Raw genomic sequence first — 17,192 nt, 5'->3', positions numbered from 1 at the left:
TTCTTTAAATAGCTAATGAATGATACATACAAAACGAGCATATCCCCCCTCCCCATATTTATCACTACCCAATCTCTCCCCAGCCCAAAAACAAATCCTGGTTAAGCCACTGTATACTCAGAGTATATGAAATTGTAGTTTGGTGACATAGATCCAGACTTAAAAGCAGTACAAGACAAAAGTCTAGACTAGATTGCGCGGGCACGCTGCCCTGCCTCATCGTGGCGCCCGCGTGGAAACGGCCATTTGAGGAATTGGCTAGGCAAAATGGGTAGCAACACAAGACTCCCGTGGGGATGCCCACGGGTAGACGAGAGTCCACCCATTGTACGGGCGGGGTTGTAAAAAAGTCCCCACGAACATGTCCCACATCCATGCGCTGTTCCTCAAAGGGACCGTTACATCAATGGCGGTTCCCACACAGCTAGCTTGGTACAACGAAGGAAAATGGCGGAGGCTCCCGGTGACCCTCGGCCTTCGGCCATGTGCAGCCAAGCATGCGTCGGGGCCAAAGGCATTGGAAACAGCAATGTTTTACATAGGCATTGACTCGGGCCTCTCTCAAACAGAACTGTGTTCCCACAGGTTTGTTTTTATTTGGTACAGAAGATTCTAGTTTGGTGGTACAGATCCAAATTTAGAAACCTTAAAAGAAGTTTGGTGGTACAGAGCCAGATTTAGAAACCTTAAAAGAAGTTTGGTGGTACAGAGCCAGATTTAGAAACCTTAAAAGAAGTTTGGTGGTACAGAGCCAGATTTAGAAACCTTAAAAGAAGTTTGGTGGTACAGAGCCAGATTTAGAAACCTTAAAAGAAAGTAGTCTATACTAGAACGATGGATTTACAATGACTTCCAATGGGTCTATGAGAGTGAAAACTTGAATGGGAGTCTATGAGATGTCAACTGTGGTCTCATTTAACCAGGTCATTACTTAAATTTAGATTTGATATTAATGAAATACTTCACTTGCATAGCTCTACATATGATTTGAAAATTAGGTAATCTTGATATTCGAATGAACATTTACTTAATTTTAATAACTGAATACTTTCGCCTACAGTTAACTACTACTAAACAAGACAGTACACTTTTGATCCTTTCAAATTTAGCTTCATTCTTTCTTTGTGGAACAAACCAGCGCCTATCAATATTTCTTGTGTTGGTGGATTATTGCAAAGAAAAAGCAAAGCACTTCATCCAATCAGTAGCAAGGGATGGAGCACTGGTCGTGGTTGTAGGCAACCTAAGAGAACTCAATGAAAACAAAAATGACCCCAAATCAAATACACTGCGCTCTCCATCGACGACATTTAGTTGCTTAACATTTGAGTGGTAGCAGTAGTTCTCTTCTCAGACCTTGCGATCAGTGGCGTAGCTAGGGTGGGGAGAGGAGGGAGGAAATTTGAAAATCCCCCAGGGCCCCCACTTGAGATGGGGGGGGGGAAATGAGTGGGGTTTTTTTGTATTAAAGACTAAATATTACGCAAAATGCACGGGCCCCCAAAGAGGTCAAGTCCCCCGGGCCATCAAAAGATGGAAAATTCCTAGCTACGCCACTGCTTGCGATCTATAGGGCAGATGATATAACGGTCAACTGTTTCTCTGGACCACTGTTAACGAGGGTGTTTTGTAGCCAGCACAACGACAAGCCGCCTTTACTTTTCCCCAACTAATGTCAGTAACCCATTAGAGCTGGGTGGACTCTGTCTTCACCAAAATTCGAACCCGGGACATCCGGTTCGGAAGCCAAGCGCTTTACCGCTCAGCCACCGCATGAATTTGTTATTAATGAAGTTCAACGACTTCTGCAGCAATCAGTTTGGGAACCACTGGCTTCGAAGATTCTACGAGCTAATGATTTCATCATATAACGGTGCTCAGAATGTTCCCAAACTTCTGTTTGTTTAGTTTAGTGACTAGAAGAGGGAACCTCCACTTGCGTGTGTTCAAGATATAGATATAGATATAGATTCAAGATATAGATATAGATATAGATTCAAGATATAGATATAGATTCAAGATATAGATATAGATTCAAGATATAGATATAGATATAGATTCAAGATATAGATATAGATTCAAGATATAGATATAGATATAGATTCAAGATATAGATATAGATTCAAGATATAGATATAGATATAGATTCAAGATATAGATATAGATTCAAGATATAGATATAGATTCAAGATATAGATATAGATATAGATTCAAGATATAGATATAGATTCAAGATATAGATATAGATTCAAGATATAGATATAGATTCAAGATATAGATATAGATTCAAGATATAGATATAGATATAGATTCAAGATATAGATATAGATTCAAGATATAGATATAGATATAGATATAGATTCAAGATATAGATTCCAGACTAAATTTAAATTTAAGATTATATTATGAAAAAAAAATTTAAACAGTCAAAATGAATTTGCCCATTTGTAGCCATTTAGCTAGTATCATATTTTCAAAAAAATTCGAGGAAAATCGTTAAAGCCGTATTTGAGCTCCGTGTACGACATGGTTTTAATTCCCAATTGAAGAGTTTGCAAACGAATAAAAATAAAGAGTAAAAAGAACAAGTATTTTAGTTGGATGATCTTTTTAGTTATCTTTTTCTTTTTTTTCTTGTTTGTTGTCCTTTTTTTTTTTCTCAATAGCTTCATTTTGCGCCCTGACCTACCCCCCCCCCCCCCACCTCTCTATTGCTGCTCTACGTCGTTTAATCCTCCCTCTCTGCCCCTCCCCCTCCGTCCTCTCACCACCCGACAGCATGCCCGCTCACACTGCTTGGCCCTAGGTGCCCCGTGAGGACTACATTCGAGAGCGCGAGAGCGTCTTAATGCAAAGGGAGAGAAGACTTTCTTTTTTTGTTTCTTTTTGTGTTTTTAAATGTTCACTTCGTGTGTCACGACGCCGGATACTCCAGTCCCTCTTCCAAACCTAGGGGCACGCTGGGACATAGTGTGGTCATGACGTAGCACCAGAGGATGTTTTAATGACGTCATTTTCCTTTCACTTCAAGGTAAGGGGCATACCTTACGAAATGACTTCTTTTTTTTTTTTGTATCTTTTCTTCTTTTCAGCTTGCAAACTCTTCATCGGGTCATCAAACAAGAATAATTTTAAAAACACATTTTTTTTCAAAGACAACACCTTCTTTAGACAACTTATAGAGCGTTTAATTTGGTATTAACAGCTAATGAATGGTGGATTTTAAATAGAAAAGAACATTTTCACCCCGCCGCTTTCCTCTTCTTCCCACGCGTTCCTAAAAAGTAATCTATTAAAACTATTAAAGTATAGTGCACAGGAAGTATAATGCACAGAAGTATAATGCACAGGAAGTATAATGCACAGAAGTATAATGCACAGGAAGTATAATGCACAGGAAGTATAATGCACAGGAAGTATAATGCACAGGAAGTATAATGCACAGAAGTATAATGCACAGGAAGTATAATGCACAGAAGTATAATGCACAGGAAGTATAATGCACAGGAAGTATAATGCACAGGAAGTATAATGCACAGGAATGATAATGCACAGGAAGTATAATGCACAGAAAGTATAATGCACAGGAAGTATAATGCACAGAAAGTATAATGCACAGGAAGTATAATGCACAGAAAGTATAATGCACAGGAAGTATAATGCACAGGAAGTATGATGAAAGTATAATGCGGAAATACCCGAAGACGAAATCATTTCAATAAAAAGATTTTCTAATCCTGTAGCCAAATTTAAATTAATTTTCTTTTTGTATACTTTAAAAAAATTATACAGGTTAAATTAGAGCTTCTCCAGTGAGGCATTCTTTTCTCGAAGATATATTACAACAGTCAAATTCCTGAGAAAATTGTTAGAAACGTTTTCGACGACCATGGTCCATCCTGAAGGTTTTGACCACTCCGCATGTGCGACTTGAATAGAGGTAATGTAAAACCAAAAATAGGTCAAATCTCAGTGGACAAGGTTCTCGGAAATGGCTCAAAAGATTTTTCTTAGAAATTTGACTGCTGTTGTTTTAATTAATTTTTTAGATCAGTGTTTTCCAAACTTTATTCCGTAACGGAACACGCTTTTTTTTGTCAGAGATTAATTCACGTTGTGGTCTATTAGTTCATTATTCCAGTAGTCGTGGAGCATCTATTTAGGCATCGAGGAACACTAGGGTTCGGCGGAAAACAGTTTGGAAAACACTGTTCTAGAATATTAATCAAAACTCAAGCATCACCACTAGGATGGTCAACCCACGAGCCCTCACGCATTGTTTCATGAAGCTTCATTGGCTCGATTCTGTTGGACTCGACGGGCCCTTGCGATGAATTCGCCCAGTGACACGCGTATCAGAAATGTTCTGTAGCCCCAGGTCAAAGTGGTTCCAACTCTTTTCAGCATGTCCATTCAACGTGTCCGACTGTACCAACGCTATTTAGGCTGCTCATTAGTCAACGCCTATTGCAATAAAAGTGGCTGAGTGGTAAAGCGCTCGGCTTTCGAACCGGGGGCCCCATGTTCGAATCCTATTGTAGACTGGGATTTTAACTTTCGGGATCTTTAGGGCGCCTCTGAGTTCACCCAACTCTAGTGGGTACCTGAAATTGGTTTTGGACATGACACCCTTGTTAACCCTGGGCTACAGAAACAGATGACCTTTACATTATCTGCCCCATGGATCACAAGATCTCAAAGAGGTGCTTTACTTTTTTACTTTTTATTGCGTAAAAATGTTTTTTTTTTGTGTGTGTTTTTCTTTTTTTTTTTTACTTTTTAAATGCATTCAGTTAGTCCAAGTTTTCCATTATGAGGAATGCATTTAAGCGGGACAACTGTATGCTCGCCATTGAGTATGTTAGATTCTACTGACGTCCAAACTTTAGCGTATTCTTTATAAAAGCATCGCGTGTATCTGTGATTAGAAGTATGTTTACATATCCTTTGGATGCATTGTCTTTGATAAAGTAAACCCAGAGTGAATCTAGATCACATAATGAGAACAAACCTAGTTAATGAAAAAGGCCAAAAAAAAAAGTTTAACACTCCACCGAATGATAGAAACTTCGGCTCTAAAATTGACCTCTCAAGCCAAAAGAATAACAGCCTGGTGGTGAACCCTGGACTTCGAGCTGTCATCACTATGGTCCAGAGTCCGCTTCCATCCATTGCTTTCTTGCATGAGGTCTCGACTAGGACGCAATAATCTTCAATTCTGATAAAAAGTTCGAAACTTTCAAAACGAGACAATGAGGCTCTGTAAGGGTAAAATTATTGCCTTCCGCAACGTAGATAACCATTATTACATAACGTGTTTCAGTATTTTTTAATTATGACATCTCCTTTTTTTTTATCGAATCTCGCGACATCTTGCTCCTCGCGATTTTGTTTTTATTAATTCATTTTTACTGGCGTGACGTCATCGGATCTTTGGGAGCCTGATATTTATAACCCTGAAGAGAGATAATCGAAGCCGTATTGCCAATCTCTCGGAAGTTGTCTTCCCCTTGAACATGTTTCAATCTATTAGAGATGCCGTTGTGTTGGATCTAATAAGCTGGTCCTACAATAAATGATGTTTGTTAAAACCTGAAAACGTGAAGGTCTAGGGGAGAAGAGAGGTCGGCGGCCGGGGAGGGGGAGGGGGACAAGAGACGGAGGTAATCAATATCTTATTAACCGAACGTACCAATTAAGTTGCCATTAAGCATTCGTTAGTTTTAACATCAACACATTCATTGAATTCCTCTAACTCTGGCGGGATGTACTTAAGTGAATTCTAGACACGACCGGTCAAAGAAAAAAATAATGATGGGGAGGGGGGGGTTGTTATGTCTATAGAGGGGGCTTGGTCGTGTGGTAAACACTTCCGACTGTCTTCACAATGGTTCTGGGTTTGAACCATGCCCATTTTGTTTTCTCTGACGTCTTGCAGGAGGTTTACACTTCAACAAAGCACTCTTCAGTAACGATAGTACGTCCGATACTTGTAATACAATATAGTTCAGGAAGTGACGTTCTCCTTTCAGGCCTTGCAATCTATGGAGCAGTTGATGTCAAGGTTTGTGGGTTTGGAAGGCGAGCGCTTTACCTCTCAGCCACCGAGCCTCCTAAAACAAACTATATCATTAACGAAAGGATTTAATGAACGTTACAGGTTAGGAAAGGAATTCAAAGACCATGAGAGATGTTAGAAGCACTAGGGGGTGTAGGGTACTAACGAAAACATATATATCCGTCTCCACAATACATGATAAGCTCATTTCTCATTTCCTATGAACTCGAGGATGGCTATGGAGTCTAAGTCTTGATTTAAAGGGCCGACCACATGACAGGGGTATGGGCTGGGACAACTGCAGATATGCCTGTTTCTTTTCTCAGCCTTTTGTTAGTTCTGCGTCCTTTCATGCTGGCCGCTCTCTTTGCTTCGAAACTTGAGACTCCGACACGCACGACTTCACTCTTTGAGGAACGGTTGAAAGTAGCGTTTTCTTGAGTGAGCTTTTAAGATTGTCCTTGTAAGGAAACACTACAAGCAATAAAGGAATACAACAGTTGGTTTAACTCTACAATACACCCCTGATAATTAATAAGGGTTTATATAAATAAATATCAGAAACTTTTCTGGTTTCTGCCATTGTTATTTCTTGAATATTTTTAATGTTCCTTTTATTTCATTTCGTCAACTAATATTTTGTCTAGCTTGAGGTCTCCCATCCCAAGTGTTTCATCTCACACACACAGGGCTCAACGAATTCAAATGTTTGCTCAATGGGATCGTGTTTGTCTGTCTGCTGGACAATAGACTCGAGCCTCAGTAGAGATCTATTCGTGTATGTGTGAATCTCACAGAGCTGGTGTGTGGGCTTTATCTGTAGACACAGCTATGTGTTGCTTGGATTTGTAGGATATTTTGTCTATTTCATTACTGTGTAAGTGAGAATTAGTTAAATATCATAAATTAATTGAGAGACTTTGGGACAGAAGAATAACAAGCAGCAATAATACATAAAATACCGAACCATAATTTACAAATAGAAAAACAAAACCTAATAAAAATGAAGTAATAAAGACACAAAGATAGAGGCACATTTCTTATTCCATACGCTAGAACACATTCATACAAGTGCTCCTTCTTCCCTGGTGCCTTTAGAGCAGTGTTTCTCAAACTGTGTGCCGCGGCACACTAGTGTGCCGCCGAAGATTTGCTGGTGTGCCGCGGGAGTTTTCACAACGCCACCCGTGTAGCGTTACACAGGTCTGCCAACTATTAAATTTTTATTTTACGTTGCGATGATATCCTCACTTGCAACGACCAGCAATGGCAGTGGATCGCTCCATAATGACGGAAAGGGGTGTTAGCTGTTCAGGTTATGGAATTGTCCACTATACATAATATATTATTATAATGACTCAAATGTTGGCCTCCTTAGCAGACGCACAGCACTGACACCAGTTCTTGAATTGGTAACGACAATAATAAGCGATGTGTTTCATGTAAATTGTTTAGGTGTATGCTAATAATAACAAATATGCATTATTCATTGTTATCCATGGAGAAATACGGTAGCAAGAATGAAACTGCGAAAGTGTTAAATGAAAAGCAATGGACCAAACGAAGGTACAAAGATTAATCGGATATGGTTTCATAAACTTTCATATCTTCTGGACCTGAAGATTCTCCATTACCTTCTGTTTGATCCTGCAATGCAACTCTGTCGAATGAGACGCTTGTTCCAAGCAAATTGAAGAGGCACTTGAAAACAAAACATGCATCAGTAAAAGCGCAACCGAAGGAATACTTTGAAAATATCTGGGCTCAACAAAATAAACAAGCTAAGAAACTTACGAACTACCTAAAGCTGCCAGAAAAGGGATTGATTGCAAGTCTCAATTATTAGCAAAACGCAAGAAAGCACACACAGAGACAGAATCAGTAATTGCACCAGCTTTAGCAATAGTTGTTGAAACTATCCTTGGACCTGATGCCGCCGAAAAAGTTAAAAAAGTTCCTTTGTCAAATGATACTATCTCGCGCAGACTTATCGTCAGATTTACAAGATCAAATCTGCGAACACTTCGACGTGACTGACGATGAAGTGTCTCTGCTGTGTTCTCGTCAAGTTGATGAATCCACTGACGTTAGCGGCAAAGCCCAGCTGCTAGCTTTTATTCGGTTCATAAAGGATGAAAAATGTGTCAACGAATTCTTATTTTGGAAAGACTTACCAACTACGACCAAAGGCGAAGATATTTTCAAAGTAGTGAACGAAAACATTTTGCTATTCAATCTACAGTGGAGAAAAACTGTGTCAGTGTCCTTCCATGCAGGGAAATAGAAAGGGATTCGTCACTTTTGTGCGTCAAGAAAATCCAAATGAATTAGTTGTTCACTGCATGATCCACGGAGAAGCTCTTGCCTTCAAATATTTGATGTCTGTTCTGGATCAAGTGATTGAAGTTGTAAACTCAGAGCTTTGTGAAGCAATGGATTCAGACTACAAATGTCTCCTGTATCACACCAACGTTCGTTGACTCTCCAGGGTAAAAGTGTTAAAGCGTCCAACTCAAGGCTGAGCTAATTTTATTCTTGGAGGCTGAAAAAAAAAAGACTTTGGATTTTCTATTCATGACGAGATCTGGTGGGTTAAGGTGACACTTCTCTCTGATTTATTTGACAAATTAAATTCATTGAATTTAAGTCTTCAAGGACCATCGGAAACCATCATCCCTGCATCCTCAAAACTGAAGTCATTTGGTGAAAAAAATGTCTTTGTGGCAAAGTAAGATCTTGAAAGGTGTCTTCGCTTCTCCTACTTACAATGAATGTGCTTCAACTAAAGAAATTATCCCAGAAATGCTGTACACTTTGACACACCTGCAGTCAGAATTGCAGCATTACTTACCAACAGTTTGAAGTAATGAGTATGAATGGGTCAGCTATACATTTGGAAACAATGAAGCTACAAATCATACAACTGAAGAAGAAGAGCAACTCATTGATTTAAAAAAACGATGCAGTTCTTAAGTCAAGTTTTGCCGAGAAAAGCCTGGATGTGTTTTGGATTTCAATTTAACAAGTTATATCCTGCAATCAGTTTAAAAGCAATCCAAATAATTCTTCCATTTGCAGCTTCATGGTTTTGTGAGTTTGGATTTTCAGCACTGACTGAAATCAAGTCTACGAAAAGAGAGAGACTTCTTGCAATAGACAATGAAATGCGAGTTTGTTTGTCGACTTTGGAGCCTCGATTAGATCGCATTTGCTCTCAAAAACAGGCACACCCTTCACATTAAATGTAATACTTAAAAACAGGTCAAATCTTTTTTTTTTCTTTTTATTATAAAGTAACTATTGCTCTTCGTGGTGTGCCGCGAAATTTTTATAGTTTTTTTAGTGTGCCGGCAGACAAAAAAGTTTGAGAAACACTGCTTTAGAGAATGGAATGAGCTGTCCCAATTAGCTAGGAAAACCAACGACTTAGCAGAGTTTAAGTCATCGATTAACATACATAGCTAGATTGACACATGAAATGCGTAGGACCAAATTATCTTCTCTTTTGAAGTAACGTCTGTAAATTATAAGATAAGTTATATGTTACCGGCAAAGTAAGTAACCCTGTATTCTATACAGTGACTATAGAATGACACGTCTAGAACTGCTTCAGGCAAAGTGTGGCATGTTGGTTTAAGTATTTCAGCAGTAACGTAAGTTTCTTGACATGTCATTCTATTCGCCAGATAATCTAAACAAAGTAGTCGTGTTCCTAAAGACTGGAGTGTGTTCTGATTTCGCCTAAGTGTTTTGGCTTTGCCACTTTATTATAGGCCTACTGTTTAAATTGTTGAGTCAGAAGATTTTCTCATAATGTCTTGTATGCAAAATGGAAGAAAAGAAAGATAGTGATTCAGGTCAATGTGACTACTAAGAGGAATCACGTGACTAGATCTTGCTTTTATGCCTGAAATATATGACCCAACATTATGACCCTCATTTGACCAATGGCTACTGAGGAGAGAAAACAGTCGATTGAAAGAGCTTGGATATAAATACAATAACTTCCATGGCCTTGACATTGTATTGACGCAATCAGCTGTGTGACCTATGATCTTAATAAAAATAAAAAGAATACGTTGTTTTCTGATGTCGATCTAAATTCTTGCTGTCTGGTTTACCTCATCTAGCACTAGGCAAGAAGTAGTAGATGGTCTATTTACCCGCGACACCTCCACTGTAACGACTGAGAAACACTTACAACTTCCAACTTACAACTATTACAAAAAGTTATTTTATGAAAAAATTACAATTAGCAAATACATGTGTCAGTGTTAATTGGTATGTGTAGGTGTGTGGGTGTGAGAGAGAGAGTTGGACAGCTTGAGTAGAAGTGTATGTGTTAATTATTTGATTGCATCAGAGCACAACGACTCGCAATGCAGCCCCAGAAAGATTATCCACGCATTCACCAATTTAATCCATCCATCCATCCACTCCATCCCAGTGGCGCTACCGCGTAATAAGGCCCTGGACTGTCTTGACATATCTTTCCATTCAGATCTCCCCGGAGATTTCCGACTCCGTCCTCGAACTTCAAGCTGAAAAAGCACATTTATATTTCTATGTATTTCTAGTTGCTTTTGTTTTTAAGGAAACTTTGGAAGATCAAAATTGAAAAGAGCTATAGTTTATAAAATTAAAATGAAAATCTATAAGATCAAAATTTAAAAGATATATAAAATCAAAGTTAATGAAATTTCAAATATATTTTTAAAAAAAGACTTTCTATGTTTTATATACTTGGGAGCTAGCAAAACTAGATGTGTGCGTCTCTTACAGATTGAATGTGTGTGTGTGGTGATGATGTAATAATGACGTAATTATGACGTAATAGTGACGTAAAAAAGAAAAAAAATACGTTAATTACGACGATAGGTTTTTTTTTCTTTCCTTTTTTTTTTGCCTTAGTTCGTGTCCGTTTTTGTCTTGATGACTTTGTGTCTGTGTGTGTGTGTGTCTGTGTGTGTGTGCGTAGTGGTGAGTAGCATGAGTGCGAGAAGGTCGAGAGAAAGAGAACATCAAAGCTACAAATGTTTGAGACAATTACAGGCCTACCAACAACAGGACAGAGTGCAGAGCAAGAGAGAGAGAGAACATCAAAGCTACAAATGTTTGAGACAATTACAGGCCTACCAACAACAGGACAGAGTGCAGAGCAAGAGAGAGAGAAAGAGAACATCAAAGCTACAAATGTTTGAGACAATTACAGGCCTACCAACAACAGGACAGAGTGCAGAGCAAGAGAGAGAGAGAGAGAACATCAAAGCTACAAATGTTTGAGACAATTACAGGCCTACCAACAACAGGACAGAGTGCAGAGCAAGAGAGAGAGAGAGAGAACATCAAAGCTACAAATGTTTGAGACAATTACAGGCCTACCAACAACAGGACAGAGTGCAGAGCAAGAGAGAGAGAGAGAGAACATCAAAGCTACAAATGTTTGAGACAATTACAGGCCTACCAACAACAGGACAGAGTGCAGAGCAAGAGAGAGAGAGAGAGAACATCAAAGCTACAAATGTTTGAGACAATTACAGGCCTACCAACAACAGGACAGAGTGCAGAGCAAGAGAGAGAGAGAGAGAGAACATCAAAGCTACAAATGTTTGAGACAATTACAGGCCTACCAACAACAGGACAGAGTGCAGAGCAAGAGAGAGAGAGAGAGAACATCAAAGCTACAAATGTTTGAGACAAATACAGGCCTACCAACAACAGGACAGAGTGCAGAGCAAGAGAGAGAGAGAGAGAGAACATCAAAGCTACAAATGTTTGAGACAATTACAGGCCTACCAACAACAGGACAGAGTGCAGAGCAAGAGAGAGAGAGAACATCAAAGCTACAAATGTTTGAAACAATTACAGGCCTACCAACAACAGGACAGAGTGCAGAGCAAGAGAGAGAGAGAACATCAAAGCTACAAATGTTTGAGACAATTACAGGCCTACCAACAACAGGACAGAGTGCAGAGCAAGAGAGAGAGAGAACATCAAAGCTACAAATGTTTGAGACAATTACAGGCCTACAAACAACAGGACAGAGTGCAGAGCAAGAGAGAGAGAGAGAACATCAAAGCTACAGATGTTTGAGACAATTACAGGCCTACCAACAACAGGACAGAGTGCAGAGCAAGAGAGAGAGAGAGAGAACATCAAAGCTACAAATGTTTGAGACAATTACAGGCCTACCAACAACAGGACAGAGTGCAGAGCAAGAGAGAGAGAGAGAGAACATCAAAGCTACAAATGTTTGAGACAATTACAGGCCTACCAACAACAGGACAGAGTGCAGAGCAAGAGAGAGAGAGAACATCAAAGCTACAAATGTTTGAGACAATTACAGGCCTACCAACAACAGGACAGAGTGCAGAGCAAGAGAGAGAGAGAACATCAAAGCTACAAATGTTTGAGACAATTACAGGCCTACCAACAACAGGACAGAGTGCAGAGCAAGAGAGAGAGAAAGAGAACATCAAAGCTACAAATGTTTGAGACAATTACAGGCCTACCAACAACAGGACAGAGTGCAGAGCAAGAGAGAGAGAAAGAGAACATCAAAGCTACAAATGTTTGAGACAATTACAGGCCTACCAACAACAGGACAGAGTGCAGAGCAAGAGAGAGAGAAAGAGAACATCAAAGCTACAAATGTTTGAGACAATTACAGGCCTACCAACAACAGGACAGAGTGCAGAGCAAGAGAGAGAGAGAACATCAAAGCTACAAATGTTTGAGACAATTACAGGCCTACCAACAACAGGACAGAGTGCAGAGCAAGAGAGAGAGAGAACATCAAAGCTACAAATGTTTGAGACAATTACAGGCCTACCAACAACAGGACAGAGTGCAGAGCAAGAGAGAGAGAGAGAGAACATCAAAACTACAAATGTTTGAGACAATTACAGGCCTACCAACAACAGGACAGAGTGCAGAGCAAGAGAGAGAGAGAGAGAACATCAAAGCTACAAATGTTTGAGACAATTACAGGCCTACCAACAACAGGACAGAGTGCAGAGCAAGAGAGAGAGAGAACATCAAAGCTACAAATGTTTGAGACAATTACAGGCCTACCAACAACAGGACAGAGTGCAGAGCAAGAGAGAGAGAGAGAGAACATCAAAGCTACAAATGTTTGAGACAATTACAGGCCTACCAACAACAGGACAGAGTGCAGAGCAAGAGAGAGAGAGAAAGACAGACAGACAGAGCAGGGGAAGTAATAGGAAGATGAAAGACGACAAGGGACAGATGTAATGAATGAAAAAATGAACCCACTGCTAATCGCATTAAATGATTCCACAAGAGAGGCCACACGAGGGAAATGTTTGGCCGATACGTCTCCGGTGTCCGAAGCTTTTTTAGACTTGACCAACTCTCTGAGGGAAAACCAATGATTCACGTCTTGCGATAGAAGAGCTCATTTCTAGCAGCAACACACGCACACACACACACTTATACACTCCCACACATAAACACACAGATATACACACATATTCAAACACACACCCTAAAACACATTTACTCACAACACACACACACACACACACATACACACACACATCCTATAACTCATTATCTGCGATTGTTTAATCTTCTCTCTCACATTTTGGTGGCCAGGCAATTCAAGGAACATTCTTAAACAAATTTGTCCTCATGAAACTACTGCAACCAATTACAAACTAATTAAAATTATAATCAAATAATATTAATTATGTGAATTCTGAACGCACACTAATAATCCCCAACGATCTGTAATCATTCTGAATAATAAAGTGGGGGAAAATGACTCATGCATGACATGGCTGCCTGGTCGTGTGGTATGTACGATGGTCGTCTCTATGGTCTCGGGTTCATACCCTGCCCGCTGCCATCCCACGTCTTACTGCTAGAGGTTGGAACTAGGAAGTAGATTATCTTCAGCTTGCTCTGGAGGAAAATCCGAAACATGTCAAACATTTTACAAACATTATATTCATCTAGTCGCCTATTCGAGCATAGTTCCAGTCCAACAATTAATAACAAAAACAAAGGGGGGGGAGAACCTCAGCAAGCAACAAAGTTTAAAATAAAAGTTCCTGGATGCTGGAAGGAGAACAAACCAGCCTGACCAGGAGTCTTAAATAATGTTGCAGCATCAATTTATTTATGCACTAGCTTTAAAGAAAAGGCGACAAGGATTGGCCTATTTAGTAGCATGGGAAATGTACAATGTAAAACATAAGAAAACTCCATTTTATTATTGTTTAAAGTCAATTTGTTTAATCTTTAAAAAAAAAATACAATAACTCTATCATTATTAGGCACTCAGCAATGCACTGAATGCTATGTAGAGTGCTTGTTATCCAACAGAAAGTCCTGGTTCAAATTCTATATTCTGCAGCTTTTTTTATTTTTTGGAGGAGGAAGACAGTGTCCCAACTCGTAAGTTTTCTCTTTGATTAGGAATCGATTGAGTTCTGGGTACTGGACAAAAGTCAAATGTCTTCGCTTCCCTTTAGTATCATTATTATTATTAATCTTTTTTTTTTTGAAGGAAATACTATTCAACTTTAAATGACTAAAGCAAAGAAACTTGTCAGCCTGACCTTTCATGTCATTCAATAGAACAATCTTGTTTTCGTCTGAATAGTCTCTACATTAGACAGTTGGAGAGCTCTCACGAAGGTTGGGGACACACATTTGAGACACGAAGAAAAACTTTTATTGAAGACAGGCGCAGAAGACGGAAATAAAACTTAAATAGACCGCCGGCAGACAACGGTTTTGTCTGTATGAGGGACGGAAAAAATATGCAGGTCGCTACTGGGTTTTGATCATAATCTTCGGAATTGAAGACAGCCATTATTTTTTTTTTTAGCTTGTCAGTTTACTCAAAGAGTAAATATAAAAAAATAAAGTTTCCCTTTCAGAACTTGTGGTCTATAGGGCAGATGACGTAAAGGTCATCTGTTTCTGTGGCCTACGGTTAACAAGGGTGTCACGTGGCCAGCACAATGACCAACCGCCTTATCTTTTCCACAACTAATGTCAGGTATACATTAGAGCTGGGTGGACTCAGAGGCGCCCAAAGATCCCGAAATTAAAACGCCCAGTCTTCACAAGGATTTGAACCCGGGGCCTCAGGTTCAGAAGCCAAGCGCTTTACCGCTCAGCCACTGCGCCTAATGTTTGAGTAAATATGCAGTTTTAAAAAAATCAATCTTGAATCTACTTGGTCAATATTCAAAACGGTTTTTTTTTTGTTTCTCTACATTTGTAGCCACTCATTCATTTTAATATGCACTCCCTAGACATCTCGATGAAAATGTCTCATCTCAAGATTATCTTTGTTCACGCCAACCATTAGATTGAAGTCTGGCCAATAGAAAACATTCTTAGTCCCCCATCATGGCTGACAGGCAGCAAAAACAATAACAACAAGAATGCACTTCAAAGACCGCTTTCCATTGGTCCATTGCCCAGCCAATGTTTTCTCCCATTAATGACATCTATTAAAACATTAAGATATCAGTCTCTTGTTACGTATACGAGAAATGACATCTTTTCATGGTGTATTTATCTTTCATTATAATTTTTCGCCGTTAATCACTACAGGCTAGAATTACACATAACGAAAAAAAAAAGTTATTAAAAGCAGAAATTCTTAAAGGAGGTCACTTGAACCTTCTGAAGCCGAAACTGATTTAAAAAGATAATAAGCTAAAAGAAATATTTTTTTACAAGCTTATATGAGCTCAACCTGCCTGTCTGTCTGTCTTTCTGTCAGTCTGTCTGGTAAAAGGATTGTGCACGTTATTTCTCCTACACCCATTCTTGGATCAAGTTGAAATTTCGCATACTTATTCTTTGGCGTGTACAAGACATGAATCAATAAAAAAATAATAATGAGTGAATTAATTAGTGGTAATTAGTTATATTGTTAAATACCAACTAGGGAAATACATCCTTCAGTATTCAGTATGGCTAAGTATGTAGGCTTTGTCCACTTAGATAATTGTACACTTCATTTCCTGCACACCCATTCTCGGATTAAATTGAAACTTAAAAAAAAAATATTGTGCGCAACAAAACATAAATCAATTTAAAAATTAACCAATTAGTAAATGTATCATTAGTAATTTATTATTTTGTTTGATATAGTATAAAAGAAATAACTTCTACATTATTGAGACATATGGTTATTTTGTTCACGATCCTTTTCTCTAGCTAAGAATATATTTATTTAAAGGATTTTTTATTAAATTTTTCCTGCTTTAAAAAGTTTGCATATTGAAGAGGACAAAAGGCGAAAGAAAATGAGATGGATAAAAATGAAAGTAAAATCACCCTTTCAGACCTTGTGGCAGATGATACCCGACCGTTAACGAGAGTGTCTTGCGGCCAGCACAATGACCAACCGCTTTACGTTCCCTAACTTTTATCAGGTGCCCATTAGAGATGGGTGGACTCAGGGGGACCTTAAAAATCTGAAATAAAAAAATCAAGATTCGGACCATGGACTCTTCGGTTAGGAAGCCAAGCTATTTACCACTCATCCACCAAGCCCCATGAGGAGAGAGGCGTCAGAGTAGAGAAGCGTCACTTAAAAGCAAAATTTAAAAAAAATATGTTTGTAACAAACAAAGCTTAAGTGTATCAATTAGTTTGGATGAGTCATGGAATTAAATTTCTAATAAGCTTCAGACAACACTCTATAAAGGGAACTAATTCAGCTTATACTACCACTTCAGCTTAATACTATTCCTTTCCCTTGGAAAGGGGACTAATTCCGCACCACTTTAGTCAAGTACTATTCCTTTCCCTTGTTTGATATATCAAACAAAGCAATTTATTACCAAAAGTGAATTAACTTATTGGTTGTTGTTGTTGTTTTTTTTTCTTGTGTTGTCAGGTAAAAGGAAAAATTTCAGCTTGATCCAAGATTGGGTGTCGGAGAAATAATATGTACAAGCTTTTGGCCAGACAGACAGACAGACAGAGTGGGTTGATATAAGCTTTGTAAAAAGTCGTTGCTGTACGTTAATCGTCTAAATGTTTTGTTTAGACGGTCAATGAAACACTAAAATGATTGAATAGCCAGGTCACTGCGCTCTGAATCATTCGTTGGTTCAACTCAATAGAAGCTATATTT

The 17,192-nt window shown here is 38.8% G+C and overlaps 1 protein-coding gene across 2 annotated transcripts in view; it reads left to right on the top strand.

The window, feature by feature from the left end:
- Positions 1-2,826: 2,826 nt before the first annotated feature.
- LOC106064348 (multiple epidermal growth factor-like domains protein 10) overlaps positions 2,827-17,192 on the top strand; it is a 107,303-nt gene continuing 92,937 nt past the window's right edge. For both annotated transcript variants that reach the window (XR_008778225.1, XM_056031183.1), the window contains exon 1: positions 2,827-3,031. The gene's annotated coding sequence lies outside the window, so the exon portion shown is untranslated. The remainder of the gene's footprint in view (positions 3,032-17,192) is intronic.

Source organism: Biomphalaria glabrata, chromosome 5 (assembly GCF_947242115.1).
Source record: "Biomphalaria glabrata chromosome 5, xgBioGlab47.1, whole genome shotgun sequence".
Lineage (NCBI taxonomy): Eukaryota > Metazoa > Mollusca > Gastropoda > Planorbidae > Biomphalaria > Biomphalaria glabrata.
The sequence above is the reverse complement of the archived record's forward strand: the minus strand, read 5'-3'. Positions and strand labels throughout refer to the sequence as shown.